The following is a 16,162-nucleotide window of genomic DNA, read 5'->3' as shown; positions in this document are numbered from 1 at the left end:
GGTTAAAAATAGGGGCAACTTGAAAAATTCTTGGCGTGAAGAAAGTCCATCTCCACTTAAAATTCGAAAAAGCCTTTTGGGCTTCGAGTTCCTCCTCCGGTTATTTCTGATTCTTTTCAAGTTCTTTTTCAACCACTTAGGTTGTTCATTTAACTGCGAGGATAGTTACCTTCACTTTATACACGAAGAACAATGATTTATTTACGCTAACTTGAGAGGTAAGGTCTTCCTGGAATATGCCGAAATAAATAGTTTGGAAAGCAACTGGAGTGCAGAGTGCCATTTTAGACATTTACGCTGTTAGAGCGTGGTACATCATTGATGGTGCCATACGATATACACTGTATATTTAGAATACAGATTGTATACGATTGAAACAAGACGTCCATTAATTTAACTGGGAGAGGTGGACATCTGCATTTCGTCCTGGCCTCTAGAGCCTGAAGAAAAAAAAAAACAATAATGATGAAACATGTTTAAAAGCAAAGGAACAACAAATACATGTAATAATAAAAATCTTGACGGTGGGACATTGACAAATGACAATTTCACATAAAATAGAACTTATATAGTTTGAACGATGAATGTCACAGTCACAATTATGTCAATTATGACTCAACACTGCCAAATTGAGGTCGACCTTTTGAGGAACCCACTTCAAATATGTAAGCACCCCACCATGACTTCATATAAGCCCTCCATTAATTTGTGCTAATTCAAGCACTAATGGGACATCACTAAACAAAGGAATAACAAATACATGTAATAATAAAAATCTTGACAGTGGGACATTGACAAATGACAATTTCACATAAAATAAAACTTAGATAGTTTGAATGATGAATGTCACAGTCACAATTATGTCAATTATGACTCAACACTGCCAAATTGAGGTCCACCTTTTGAGGAACCCACTTCAAATATGTATTAAAGCACCCCACCATGACTTCATAAAAGCCCTCCATTAATTTGTGCTAATTCAAGCACTAGTGGGACATCACTAAACTATTTTACACATCCCTACAGTTGTTAACGACTTTTACCTTTGGCAGTAAAGTTTCAAGTTTTTGAGCTCTGTCACTGTGGGAAGGATGAGTGGATAACCATTTTAGTGCTTCAGGTTGGGCCATTTGATCCTGTGCAGCTGCGAGTCGCCACCAAAATCTGGGACTTTCACGAACGTCAAAGCATGCCTGTTTGTTATAACATACGCGTATATCAATACAGTAAACTACTCTTCAATACTATGTGGCATGGAATTTTTGCTGGAGTTAAATTCCCTGAAATACAGACTTTTATGTTTCATTAGACTTAAGTGTTGGGAGAAAATTTCCGCATATATCAAGATGTTTCAGTCGCTTCAAATTGGCGGTAAGACAATGACGGACAATTACGACACTAATTTCGTAGCATTATCTTGAGTTTTTAATTGCAATTTTAAGTAGCCTGTGAAGACAGCCATTTCTCCTCGCTCCTCGCCCCTTGGGACGAAAAGTGCCACGCGGAAAGGTGCGAGGAGAAACGGCTGTTTTCGCAGTCTAAATTTAAAGCTACAAGTGTAGAACATGGTGATTTCTTCCGGCATCAGTGCAGGGCAAATTGTAAAATACCATCTCTACAATGATATCTTGCACATTAGAACTGATGACAACACCATTGGTACATGAGACTAGTTTTTCCACTGGTAGCTTAGAGGGTTGAGGTATGAGTGGGATAATCGAAAGTGTTAAACCTTGATTAGCCTTTTCATGCATGATTCAAGGGCAGATCATGTCATGTCACTCTACGCGCGCTAAATTGTGTATTTCTCTCCGACCTTGTTTAATCTATTTACGAGCAGAACAACACTACAAAAAAGTCTTGTCCACGAAATCAACACTGGTTACTAGAAGTGTAACTACATGGTTTCTTCTTACCTTAGCAGCCATCGTCATTCCAACCTCATCTGCTTCTTCCTCCAATAGGCCAGTTGCACTAAGAGGTCACGTGACCAATGCTTCCTTAAAACGATGAGTTGGAATCTTGCTGATGCCAAAAATTGACAGAGCACATAAAAATTATTTTACACCCAAAATTTGAGAGGAAAAGCATTTAAGGGAGATATTTTATGGCACTTTGATTTTTCAACAAAGCACTATGATTTGTATTGGCCGCCATGTTGGAGGGCATACTCTTGCCCTCCAACATGGCGGCCAAAACTACTTTTTGCTTGTATCTTGTTAAACGTTTGATAGTTACGCTCAGATGTGCTGTAAACGTTACCACATCATCTTTTCAACATTTCCCTTGAACTTTAAGTGCAAAATTTGTGTTCTGAAAGATGTAATTCCTAATTTTAAAAACCACATTTTGGTCACGTGACCGGCTACGAACTTACTCATTTTAAGAAAATGGTTCGGGTTTGAAAAACCAAATCCCTATTCTTTTGTTTAAGATATGACCCACTAATCGTTTTTCGAAGGTAAAATCGTATAACTTTTATTTTCATAAAAACGACGTCACATGACCTCTTAGTGCAAATGGCCTATTTTCTTGAGTAAGGGAGGTGCAAGAGAATCTGATGAGGACAATTAAATTACGCTGATCAGTGTACAAAACAATTTACCAGTACTATAACGACAAATCAATGTAAAATGAATTTGCTCATGCCTTTTGGTCCCTGGCTGAAAAATGTAAATTTTAACCACTTCCCTGAGGGTCATAATGAGCCAACCACTGAGGTTAAACAAGTTAAAAACATCATATGTTATGAGCAGCAAAACTGGGGTTTTAAAAGTCTGCCTTTCTGTCGTACTCGAACCAAACAATTTTCCGTTTTTTATCAAGGACCTAAATTTTACAACACCTTAAACACCAACATCATCAACGCTTCCTCACCTTTCTCCTTTAAAAGAGCACTTAAGGCATTTATTTGTAATAACTATTAGTATATACTCCAACAAAAATCTTGCGAAAAAGCCTTTTGATATTCAACATTTGTAAACTTCCGTAATATTGATTAGTTTAATTTTTCACCTGATATTATATTGTATCCGTCGCCGTAATTTTTATGCCATCTTCGAAAAATTGTAATTGAGGAGGCCTAATTAACATAAGCTTTATAGTTTCTTTTAGGCCTCCTAGCCATCTCTTCCTACATTCTTTTTTTGGCATCTTTTCGTAATTATTGTCATCGTGTGGCAAATAAATAAAATACCTAAAAATACCTAAATACCTAAAAAATAAAGCTGATATCAAATGGCCACACTATACAATTCAACGATAGCCTGTATTTAACGTTGGTGCTGTTGTGCAATATCATTTTCCGCACCTTAACATGCTCCCCCAAAACAATTTAACCACCAGCTACATGTATGCAGGCCACTGTAGAAAAAGTCTTACCACAAGAATTCTGTTCTGTAACCACTGAGCACCAAAAGCAATCAAATCAGTTGGTAACAGAGCCCAGAGCATTGCCAATGAGATGATAAGAAACATGTTTATAAAGCCATGAAGACTCACTTGCTCTGCCTGAAATAATAACAACAAGTATTACTTAAAATACATATATTGCAATAACCCTCATAAAACTCGGGTTTTAGTAGTGCAGTCAAGTTAAACCCTGTTGCGTGGGGTTAGGAACTGGATGGGTAACTCGCTGTGAATATTGTCGTCAAGATCCCTACTTTACTCTTTCTTTCTTCTTAATAGAACGTCTTCTTTCTTTATTCTCTGGTTTTATTTTTAAAAGTGTATTGAAAAGCATTTTAGGCCTTATTTTGACAGCCGTATTAAGAAAAAAATACAAACAGGGCAGTTTTAATGGAAATTATTATACTTCAGGCTGCAGTAAATAGCTAAAACTTTGATTTTCCATTTTCATTGGTGCAAAATGAATTCCAAATTAGATTTTAGGGAAAAAAAGACAAGGTTTTGACCATATCTGTGTGACCAGAGGAGGCTTAGAACCTTCATGTAGCCTCCCTGCAGACATCCTTTGGGGTTTGTTCGTCATGCATTCATTTCTCCCCCACAGAGAAGTGAACGCTTGACAAACAAACCCCACAGGACGTCTTCGGCGAGGCTACTCAGGACCAAGCACAAGATTTTGCGACATAACAACTGCCCTGGGTCTCTGAGGATGGCTTGACAGGTGATGTCACACCCAAAATTGCAGAGGACGACTGGGAACGACGCTGAATAATTACATGTATAACATAGCTGGAAAATTTGCCTAATCAAATTCAACAGCGCGAGGATGTTTCATATTCTATTTATAATACGATCAAGTGTTTTTTTTTGGTTGTGTCTCCCAAACAAAAAGTGAAGAAGGACACCTGATCCGCACAGGTTATACATAATTTTATTCCCATAGCCTGCAAAGCTAATTCCTCTTTTCTAAACCCCTCTTCCTAAATATTAAAGCCCCTGATCTTGTATTACAATGACATAGCAAACCCTTGCTGTTTAACCATCAATATTGACTGCTAGAAGTCTCTCAGGATTGTTGCACAATATGAAATTACAGTTGAACCTCCCATGGTTGACCAACCAAAATGCAAAGATTTAATAGGTGGTTGCTTACGAGAATCAACCCAGAGGGAGGCTACAGTATGTATATGTGCATATTGTCACTTATAAAAGTTCTTCACCCCTGCCCCCCCTCCCCCCCACCACCTTGAGGTCTAGTAAATACAGTGAACATCATGGAGACCAAACGATGCTTCAAGTGATCGCTTACAGGAGGATACAAACAATGGAAAATCTAAAACTACAAATAATTGAGAAAAGTGGGTGGTAGCAGATGTGCAAGTGGTTGCATAAAAGAGATGGCCGTTTATGAAAGGCTCTTAGTGCAGTGATTTGACTGGGAAAAGTTTGGTGTTTTGGATCAGTGGTCACTTAAGAGCACAGTTGTCTGTAAGATTCGAGCTATATTAAAAAGGCGCTGCCACACTATCTCACCGAATTGGCTAAAAATTGGCATGTAGACTTGATTTGAGGTCTTTAATAAGGAATAGGTAACTTAAGGTTCTAATTCCTCCTATTTCGGAAATTATCGACATGGCCGGTTTTTGGGTGCCTCGGACCGGCGCCATAGTGGTTAATAGAAGCTGCTTTTGAGCCTTCGACTACAACCCTGTCTTCAAAGCTAATCTTCCTTTGCCAATACAGATTGAAAGAACAATCCCTCTCTATTTTATTTTTAGAAACTACTTCGAAATTGATAACGTTTTCGCAACGATCGATTAAACTTTTGGTGGGTATACTTTTTGAATTTTTTACACCCGCAAAATTAACAGAATTTTAAAGGCGTATATCTCTTTTGCCACATCGCATTGAAGCTTGCCAATCTGCCTGAATACTCACTGTTTGTAGTTAAATCGAGTTCGTTAATAAAAAAATTGGGCAAATTTAACGGAGCAGAAACAAAAGAAATGAATGGAAGAGTGTTCTAGCGACTTTGTCAATAATCTGTACACCGAATACTCGCCAGGTTTTGCCAAAATTACAATCGATAATAGAGTTTCTGTCATTAAATCTGAGTGATCTGTGTAATAAAATTAGCCTCTGTAATATAATCGATAACTCTGCTGCGAAAAACAGTATAAAAAAGGCAGATTGTATAAGGAAAAGGAAAATGAATTTGTTATGTTTATGCTACGACGCGTAAACAAAATTCAACCATCACAGTCGAACAGGAATTTTCCTGATTTTCCTCCAGTTCCTTTATCGAAACCAGAGCTTTTAAAATTAACCATAGTAATGAAAATTGAGATGTATTACCTTACTCGACGACAATGTTGCCAGTTTCCACCTTGATCGAAAAAAAGTAATATTTTCCCACGCATATCGCGGGTCGTCACGTTTCTTGCCTGGCGTTACAACTCACGTGAAACCGCCTGGTTTCAAACAACTGAACTGAAGAATCCGTGAAATCTTAGCCAGGCAATAAATAATGGAAGTTGATATAAGTTATCATTATTAGTGAGCGAGGATGCGATGATATTTCCAACTACATGTATTTACAGCGTTTGAAGATTCACTCAAAACTCATGAGACATTAGCCTTGAAATAAACATCATTACTTGGGTGTTGGCGAAGTAATGAATAGACTCATTCTACCTTGTACACCGTTAACAACGGTGCCGTGTACAATTTTCAGGTATTTTGTCTCAATCACGAAGCCTGTTTTGAGGAGATTCTTGATAAACAGAAAAATTGGTTTGGAAGGGGTTAAGAAGAATGAGGGATGAGCCCAGGACAACAAAAACCACAGTCACCCCACTGAAGGGCTATAAAACTGTGCGCAAATGCCTCACCCTAGGGACAATTCCAGATTTTCGTTTCCTTGAAAAAGCTTAAAATCGCTAGACAATGCATGGACAACTCAAGACAGTCCTAATTCAAAATAAAGTAAACAGCAAAGAAAATTCAGTTAGCGACCAGAGTGTTTATCCGATATCGCGAACAATAAGGAGTGATTGAAGATGTGTCTGCAGTTTAAGGTAAAATCGTTTACCATGGTCACGGACCTTTCGACAACATAAGTGTACCGATTGAGGTAATATCAGTGGTAAAAAACGAACGCTTTTTACTGTAGGACGATGATGGTGATGGCATCCAGAATTTCAAACTGTCAAAACCTATTTTCTCTGCTCGTCAACTCAAAAACGCCTCTGAGGGCAAGTAGTGGTAATGTGCTTGTTAGTAAGACGTCCAACATAAGGAGACATTCATAATCAACTCGGTTAATGCATTGATAAAGCGAAACTTTCTCCTTTACCGTTAGGGACAGAGTTCAAAGGCGCAAAAGATTTTTAGTTCAGCTCTAGCATGTGTTGTCTAGCGATTTGCCTTGAGCTTCTCTAAATTTTCCAGATCAAACAAGCTGTGCACATCATACATAATCTTGTCTGGGCTCCCTTGAAAAATTGCACTTCATCAGAAGCCTTCAAGTTCATCCTCCGCGGCGACAACTTCATGATCTATTTTAATGGGTGGTTTTCTGGAACTATCCTATGGCTTGTCCTTTCTGGTCGTCACTATATTAGCGTGCTCGTTTCAATTTCTCTCCAGCAAAAGTCTCTATCAGGAGCGTAGCCAGGATTTTCCAGGTGTGCGTAAAATTTCCAAAACTTACCCTAACATCTTACTCAGTTCTCTCGCAACGTTTCCCCATTACATTTGCTAATTCTGTTAACTAGGTGAGGTTATGCGTGGATGAAATGGCACTTGCAATCGGTGAGAAAATTAGGTTAGACACTTTACCCTCAAGGACGACTCTCACGTTTTGCTAACACTTTCTACCTTAGAAGAGATAAGTGAAGCTTTGCCTTCCCCACTCCGTGTAAAAAAATGTCGTTCGGCTGTTCAAACTACTTTTAGAAAACAACAAACTTCCCAACTTTAATTTTTAATAAAGGTATAAGGGTAGGAATCCAAATTGTTTTGGAGTATTTCACTGATTTTAACACGATGATTGTGAAGTAGTGTCTAGTGAGTACGGGGGCTAATGCCCCATCGTAAAAATCTGAAATTGAAAACAAAAATCTTGTATAACCGAGTAGTACACAATTTTAGTTATTTTATTGAGTTGTGAAAAATCACAAATTTGTTTCTTCTTGAATGTGTTATACTCTCATCCATTCAGTCTTTCCGATATGCCCGTCGGATAGCGGAAGTTAACGTAAATGATCGATTACCTGAAAAGAAGCTACCATCCTAACTTTCCACCTTCGGGTCTTTTCCCTAGCCATACTTTTTTCCCTCAAGGAATTTTTCTCTGTTTTACATAATAATTGGTCTTGCATTCAGCTTATCGATTTTGAGAGCCTAGTCCTGTGCCGTATTCTGATGCGATCTACTTTATGTAGCTTTCCCCCCATCTAACAGCTCCTTAGTGAACAAAAACGGTTTTAATTGCGTCTATTCAAAGAACTTGCCAAAATTTTTCCAGCGGTAAGCACGATGTTCCTAATTCACCCTAGTCCCCTTCTTAGACGCTTTCATGTGCATCAGGTGTTAAATTTTCTTTTCATAAGCTACAATGCTCATAATCGCGCATTCTGATGTCATTTATGCTTAAAAAATTAAAAATTAGGTTATCGAAGAAAGAGTGAATTAAAGGTGTCATGAGGCGTTTGTGGTTTCATGAACTATTTGACGCGGTCCTTTTCTTACGGCTTATGTCCGTTGGTGAAACCGCTACTTGGGTTTTCTTGGATTGAAAAGGGTGGGCTCTTTCTAAACGTGGCGTTGTTTATGGGACCTTAGTATTCAGAACAGAATCGGTCGATGGCAAACGACGAAAAGGCTTTTATGTGGTAAGTTACAGTGATGAACCTTGCCTCGAGATGGTCATGTTTTTGTACAAACCTTCATCAATTCAGTGTTGGTCTGAAAATTTTTTGTTATGGATGGGGGAAGGGTGGGGGGGAGAGATCAGAACATGTACCTCGTGTTGTTTACGAGACATTAAAGTAATGAAAACTGTTAAACAGTCTTCTACAAATCAAAATAGTTGCAAATGCTTACGGGAGGCCCTAACTATATGATGATTAGAAGGGCAATATTTGGAAAGGTGCATGGTCGTGGAGTTAAGGAGATTTGACTAATCAACCAATTTCCCGCCAAACATAAGGGCGTGGCCAGTGGCCCCAAAATTGTGTTCGCTCGCCCCGGGCTGGCTCGACTTTTGGGATACGGTTATGGAGTTATAAACAATGAGTTCATCATCTATATAGCCTACTCGCCCCAAAGTGACTGCATTTCGCTTTTCAGAGACCCATCAGTTACTGTATGACCCTCTCCGATCAGATTTTATGTCCGTGGTACTGGTGGTGAGGTCAGTCCACAAGCAGAGTCATGAAAAACACCGCCACTTGAGCCTTTACGTTCAAAACATTCCTGGCTATCGGGAAAAAAAGAAGGAGCTTTTAAAAATACTAAATAAAATGTCATTTCAAATTTCACTTTGTCACCGTTCGAAAATTATTGTGAATCAGACCGAATGAAAGTTCACTCAAAGAGGGGGAGGGGGGAGGGGGGAGGGGGGAGGGGGGTTGGTAGTTCTTATTAACAGTTCCAGTTAGCTAGAAAATTAAAAGTTACGAAAAAATAGTGGGCGAACTGCAGAATACATGCAAGAATGAGAAAGAAAATAGAAAACAACTTCCTGTTCAAATTCGGGTGAAACGTCTAATAGCGTCAAGAAGACTGAACTTGATTGAGGTTGTTCATTTCAGTTCCGTTCCAGCGTGCAGTTCTTCCTCCTAAAAATAGCTTCGTCTCCCACCGATCATTCCATGTCATATTTTTCGGACTTATTATTCAGTAATGACGGTACGATCAGGTAATTTGACTTGATGAGTTCTTTAATTTCATTTCATGTACTAGTTTTATATCTTACGCTGGAAAGATCTGCCAAACAGTGTACCTTAGCAAAGGTAGGTTCCTGTTTACACGTGTAATTTTCGAATACCATACAATTTGCATAAAGCTACAGTGCTTGGTTGGTTTTTCTACCCTTTTGATAAAAATTGACAACGTTTGCGTTATCTTTGCCTAAGAAAATATGTAATTTGTAGCTGTATACAGCGAAATACTACAGAGAAAATTGTAACTGTGCAGTACACGAGCGGCTCCCGATTGGTCTGGCAAATCGAAGAGCGAACTTGAGCTAGTACCGTGTGTAAAAAAATTTATAATTTTCATTTTAGCGCATATTTCAAGCTCTTCGCAACATCAGAATCAAAAGATCATCTGTTTACCTTACAAGGGAGGGTTTTTTAAGCGATAGATAGGGTTTAAGAGGCACGATCAATTTTTAAAAAATTTTCTTTTCAAATATTCACCGAATTTTGTTTTGAAGTTTTAGCGGCCAAGTGGCTGAACCACTGCGCATTCATGCAATCATATTTCTGTTCCGTTGCATTTGCCCAATTATTTTATTCAATAATCTAACTTAGCTATAAACAAACTATCTTTAGTTAAAATGGCTTAGTCTAAATCGATGTGGCATGGGTGATATTGGCCTTCCAATTTCTACCAAATTTGTGTACCTTTTAAGTACCGAAAAAGTGCTGTGAGAAGTTATAGCCGTTCGTAGCTCAAGCTTAACCATTTTCAGATAAGAGTAGGTAAATGAAAGGAGGAAGGATAGTTCTTTGCAACTGTATGAGTCACGATTAAGTTATTTTAATGATAAGGCTAGAATTAATTACTGTAAATCTCCTTCAGTTCACCAACATAGCGGCCGCTCGAGGGTGTCTAGAAAACGACGACCTAGAAAACGAAGACCTACGACCTAGAAAACGACGACCTAGAAAACAACGACCTAGAAAACGACGACCTAAAAAACGACGACCTAGAAAACGACGACCTAGAAAACAACGACCTAGAAAACGACGACCTAGAAAACGACGACCTAGAAAATGACGACCTAGAAAACGACGACCTAGAAAACGACGACCTAGAAAACGACGACAGGGATGGGGTAGCTCGAAGGATTAAGGGGTTAGAGGGGTACAGAAGGCGGGAAATAAGAGGACGATGGAAGGGAATTATGAAGGGGTGAGAGGTGGGCGAAGAAGGAAAATTACAGAAAAATAGTAAATATTATTTGTACCGGCTAAGGGTATGAAGCCAAGGAATAAAACGGTGGAAATGGAAATGCAAGGTACGCGAGGTCTCCCCTCTGTTTCGTTTAATTATCAAACAAGCGTTGCCTGTTTGTTATTGGATAGATTTATTTGATGACAAGAATTGTATTAGCTTATTGTGTTTCAAACCAGTTTTTCAGTAGAATCGAAGTGAGAAAGGAAATAATTTACAGTCTGTCTATAAATCCACTTACCTGAAGAATCTGTTAAAAGAATTTGCTAACCTGTAAAAAGCGATTGTTGTAACGACCCGCCACAGAAGTAAGTTAACATTGAAGTTTTCTGAATTTAGCTACGAGATTAAGACGATTTGTGTTTGTTCTGATGGCGAATTATAAATATATTCCTTTAGATCGAATAATTATTAAAGCCTGGTAGTCATTTGAGCTAAACAGTTCCTGAGGAAACACCCTCCCCCTCTAGAACTGGCTGGGGTGGTGGACAATAAAGTGTTTACCAAGAGAGTTTACTGATTAAAAGTATATCGGGTTAGTTTCATGAGCGATCCCGGAGTGCGTTAATAAAAAGAGGTTTGGGGAACGAAGTATTTCTAAAAGTCAAAATTTGGGAAATTTTCACGTTTAGGCGGAGATGCTCGATTGATTTATTGATTAACGTAAACCTTCGTTACATATACCCCGCGAGATACCTACATCTATTGTTCTTACGTTATTTTCATAACGCGGTTTATAAAACCGTCTCTCGCATTTTTAAACAGTAGTTACAGAGTGCCTAGTGTCGTCGCAGGAGCTATTGTTTTGTCTTGGACATTGCATTGTGCATTGCGTGAAAGTGATGGAAGAATTAAAGATGAACCGAAGTGAAATTTTTAATTTTGCTCTGCAGCGTTGTCTCTATTTCACATGATGTAATAATTTATTTCTTAACAATTCAAAAGTTCTACCGGAGATCTCACTGCATATATACCACGCTATCGGACCTGTGAGGAAACAGAAACTCCTAGGATGATACGATTCAAATCTTACAGTTCAAATACAGTTCAAATCTGATGACACGTCAACATTCATTGTGTCCCACATAATATTTCACAATTCTCGTTACCGGTATGCTGCCGTTTCATGTATGGAAAGGTACGAGAAAATGTTGAAGCCCTTCTTTCTTTATTTTCAAAATAAAAACTGTTTGTTTACGGTATTGAGCTGTGAACACAAAAACGGCACGCCTGATTTATTTCCTGTTTAATTTATGTGGGCTTGAACTTTCCGCTATAAACGACGCGCCAGTGAAGCAGTGAATATTATCTAGGTCATTTAGATTTGATGAAATTTGTTTAAATTGGTATCAGGATAATAAACAGGTCAAAGCAAAGCTTTTGGCCCCAGTAGTCAGCCAGGTTGAATCATGACTTCATTGACCATACTAAAGGAAAATTTGACTTGAGAAACGTTTTTAGTGGAGCTCTCTCGCGCGCGCAAAGGGAGCACAATTGGTGACAAATTTGGTTACCTTTGCATGGGCGCCATTCCATTCAATCAAAACGTCTGGTTTAAATATTAAATTTTCGGCAACTTCCATGCAGTACCGAGTGGAAAAGCATTTTCGCAATATATACCCAAATTTTCGAAAATTATCATCGGGAAGTTTTCTTTCCGCATTCAACTTTGCTCCCGAATGTCTAAAATTTCTGGTTGAATGGTTCGCATTTCGGAAACGTTTCCGGAAGTCTGGGAACTTTTCCGGCAAAATACTGTACCAATTGCCGCTGTTTCCAAAGTTTCTTAAGTTTTGGGTGAATGGAAAGCGCCCAAAATGCATCCAAGAAATTTTGGTTTTGAGAGAATCGTCTGCACGTACTACGATGTGCAAAAAAGTGTGCTGCACGTGTAAATTCAGTAGACCTATTGACCTTGGCATTACTTATAACTAGCCCGGGATAACTAGCGGCTATGAGCGATTTGCGTGGGTGTTTGGCACATTTGATAAGATTACACTGAGATTTACTATGAATATGCTATTTTGGTTTTGTCCGGGGATGGGGCATTTCGCACACTTCTATTAAGCCCCCCCCCCCCCCCCCCTCCCTGCGTTTTTTTTTTAGGTCGTCGTTTTCTAGGTCGTTGTTTTCTAGGTCGTCATTTTCTAGGTCATCGTTTTCTAGGTCGTTGTTTTCTAGGTGGTCGTTTTCTAGGTCGTCGTTTTCTAGGTCGTAGGTCTTCGTTTTCTAGGTCGTCGTTTTCTAGACACCCGCCGCTCGAGGCCTCGTCAAAACTGTCATTCCTGTATCTTTGAAACCAAAGAGAATTCGAACCTTATAATATGCATTCAAGGCCCGTTTACACGTTAAAAGAGAAGGAACGGCTCGGTTAGAAACAAGTACCGGTTCCAGACGAAATCTCCTGTTTACACGTACAAATTCTGTAATGTGCCCGACAGAAAAAGGCACGGCACTTAGAGCCCCTTGGAACGGGTACTAGACTGTTTACACATTGTTTTCTTCGAGACCGGTAACGATAGAGCCCGCAATAATTAAATAAAACTGCTTCGATTAGTTGTTCATTTGCGCTTATACATACAGTAGACTGTGCGTATCTCCGACAATCATGGATGCAGGTTTACAAGCACTTTTCTGGTTTCTTCCAAAGAAGAGAACACGAAGTTCACGTTTGACAGCGCGAGCGATTCGTCAAAGAAGTTCTTCTGAGAAAATGTACCGAATTAGGAGAAAAACAAGGTTTACGGTTCTTCTATTAACAGCCCTTGTATCGCACTTCGCAGTCGAACCAAGAACAAGGGCTTGGTTTGATCTTACATAAAGCACTTACTCTGACGATCAGCGGTATGCTAGCTTCCGAGTGTCGAAGAAGGCTTTCCAGTTTCTTCTTCTAACACGCATGTGACGTACGCTAAACAACTGACGTGGAGCACCACGGGCTCAAAAAAAACGTAACAGAACGGTACCGAAAAAAGGGTGAGCGTTTACACGTTGACGAGAAAACAAAAATGTGGGTACGGGACCGTTTCTTACCGGTTACGTTCCGAAAGGGGTCCATAGCCGCCTATGGACCTTTTTAGGAACGGAACGGATACAACTGGAACGGGTCAAGTACCTTTTACACGTCGAATTTTGTCGGAGCCGTTCGTCTTTTTATCCGGGCCGTTCCAATTTTTTCGGTCGTGTAAACGGGCCTTCAGTATTTAGGACACCATTCTAAGACTACATGCCAAAAATCAGCCAAATCGATGAGGTACCGTGTCAGGCCGAAGTTCGAATTTTCCAGAAAATCACTCTTAAGAGAGGCGGTCGCTTTGCTTGTACATGTATACTGTTTATTTCAAATACGGTAAAATTCCGAAAATAAGAAAAAAATACTGAAAATTGCCAGTGAAAATTCTGTAGGGTTGTGAAAAATATTTTGGTAATAATGTCATTATGTTTATTAAATACCACTTATTAAATAACATTGGGTCTAAAATTCATGCCCTGACATTATTTTAAGTTAACACTTACACCATGTTGCAAAATAGCATGCGTATCTCATGCCCCAGTACAGTTGCTAGAGTATTATCATTGTGTAAAAGCTTCAGCATTCCAGTGAACATAAAAATCTGGCCATTCTGCAGATACAACATTAAATTTTGAAAAGTCAACTTAGAACTTTCACTGACTTATTAACTTGATTACTATAATCATACTTGAATCATACTGTGCCACTCTTGCTAGACTAAAATATTATGAAAATACCAGTACTTGACAGCACTTTTGTATCATTTCTTGTTCTTAACAATTTTTCACAATTTTATACAGTACATCAGGGGGTAGTACTTCACACTACAACTTCACAATAATCCCCTAATAATGTTTAGGAATTTTGAAAGAAGTCTTGATGAGTTTTGGACCAGATTTCAGACAAACAAAAGCAAAAAGCAAAAAGCAATATTGTAGAGCTCTACTTACTGGTAAAACAAATGCATTAATTCCATAACTTTCCACCACGTTGACTTGCCAAGATAAATTGTTCATCTCCTCACCAAGATTAGCCAACAATAATCTTGTAGCAACCCTGAAAACTCTCACATGATCAGGATGGTTCGGGGGCAGAATGTGTTCAGCAAATGCTTCCAATACATTCTTATACTCCTTTTCTGTCAGTTCTACCATTTGCTTGTGAGAGATTGGCATAAATCTTGTCCTGTGTGTCACAGGTGATTCTTCTAAGTGAAAGAAGTAAAATCCAACACAAGCTCCTCCAAAACCTCCAATGAAAACTGTGACCCCCAGCTTAGACAATTGCAAACGGTTTTTGGCTGATAAGTTTTTCCAATTTTTGCGAAAAGTCCTGAAAAATGGAAAATCAATATTTTAAATGTTTTCATCTGGAATTAGGTATTTGTTTGTACAATCTCAGTATCTTGAATGTCATTAGTACTAACTGTATACCAGAAAGGCATTAGAGAGGGTCCAGATTTGCAAAAATAAGGGGGAGGACAAAGGGATGATATCTAGGAGAATTCAGGCCCATGGGTAGAAGAGGTAAGGAAGGCTGGAGATGAAAACTAAAGGTGAGAGGTGTGAGTTCTTAAAAAGTGGGAAGCAGGAAAAATATAGGGAAATTATTCAGCAATGCTCAATATTTTGCAGTCAGAGAAGGCCTTAAGGGAAAAAGCCAAGAAGAAATGGGCAGAACCCAGCAACGCAAAGTATAGGAGGTGGCAATTTGGACTCCCTAGTTCCCCTTTCCCCCAAGGGAATGTAGAAGAACAAATTTATTTTGGCTGGCAATCAAACCTAATAATACTTGAAGGACTATGAAATAGTGGATTGATGCGGTAGTCATGTTAGCAGGGCGCATGTTAGCTAAATTTATTTCATATGTAGCTGGATTCTTTTCTTGTAGAGGGGTTACTACATTGCTGATGTTGTTTGCTAAGGAAATTATAACATTTTTTAGATATGAGAATTGAACACTAAAACTCTTAGACACTCCTAGTCTGAAAAAAAAAAATTATCATTATTATTATTATTATTTTGTCTGCCCTTTAAAAAGAAAAATGTGCTCTATGACCATGAATTGATTGCCTGTATCAACAAGATGAATGTCCTCATTCAGTGGGTTTTCTTATAAGAAAATGTACATGTAAAAATATTTTGCCGGCTGGATCACAAAGTGATCATAATAGTAGTGAGGCAGCTGTATGGATGGGAATCGAAATACTGTTCACCAAAAGTAAAACTCTACCTTCCACCTACAATAGCAGCCAGTTTGATCCCTTTGGATAGTGGGCCAGATTATTAAACAAGAAAAGCAGCAAGTGGTGCCAATGGGGCAGCAAATCTTGGTTTACTTGTATGAAATTCTCGGAAAGATAAATGTTGGTATCCCCAGGAGCCTTTGTAATATGATCTACCCAAATGATGGCTGTACCAAACACGTCTCCCTAAAAGCCGATGAGCTGCAGAAAAAACAGAACCTCCATGTTCTTGCCAGCTCAAAAAAGAATGATGAAGACTCTTAGACATTCCTGTAGATTGCTTTGTACATAACAACCTAGTTATCTGA

At 38.8% G+C, this 16,162-nt stretch overlaps 1 pseudogene; it reads right to left on the bottom strand.

Moving 5' to 3' along the window:
• Positions 1–284: 284 nt before the first annotated feature.
• On the bottom strand, positions 285–15,882 carry LOC140953744 (metalloendopeptidase OMA1, mitochondrial-like; annotated as a pseudogene).
• Positions 15,883–16,162: the final 280 nt, after the last annotated feature.

The sequence above is a fragment of the Porites lutea genome, chromosome 12 (genome assembly GCF_958299795.1).
Source record: "Porites lutea chromosome 12, jaPorLute2.1, whole genome shotgun sequence".
NCBI classification, from domain to species: Eukaryota; Metazoa; Cnidaria; class Anthozoa; order Scleractinia; family Poritidae; genus Porites; species Porites lutea.
This window is presented reverse-complemented; position numbering and strand designations above follow the sequence as displayed.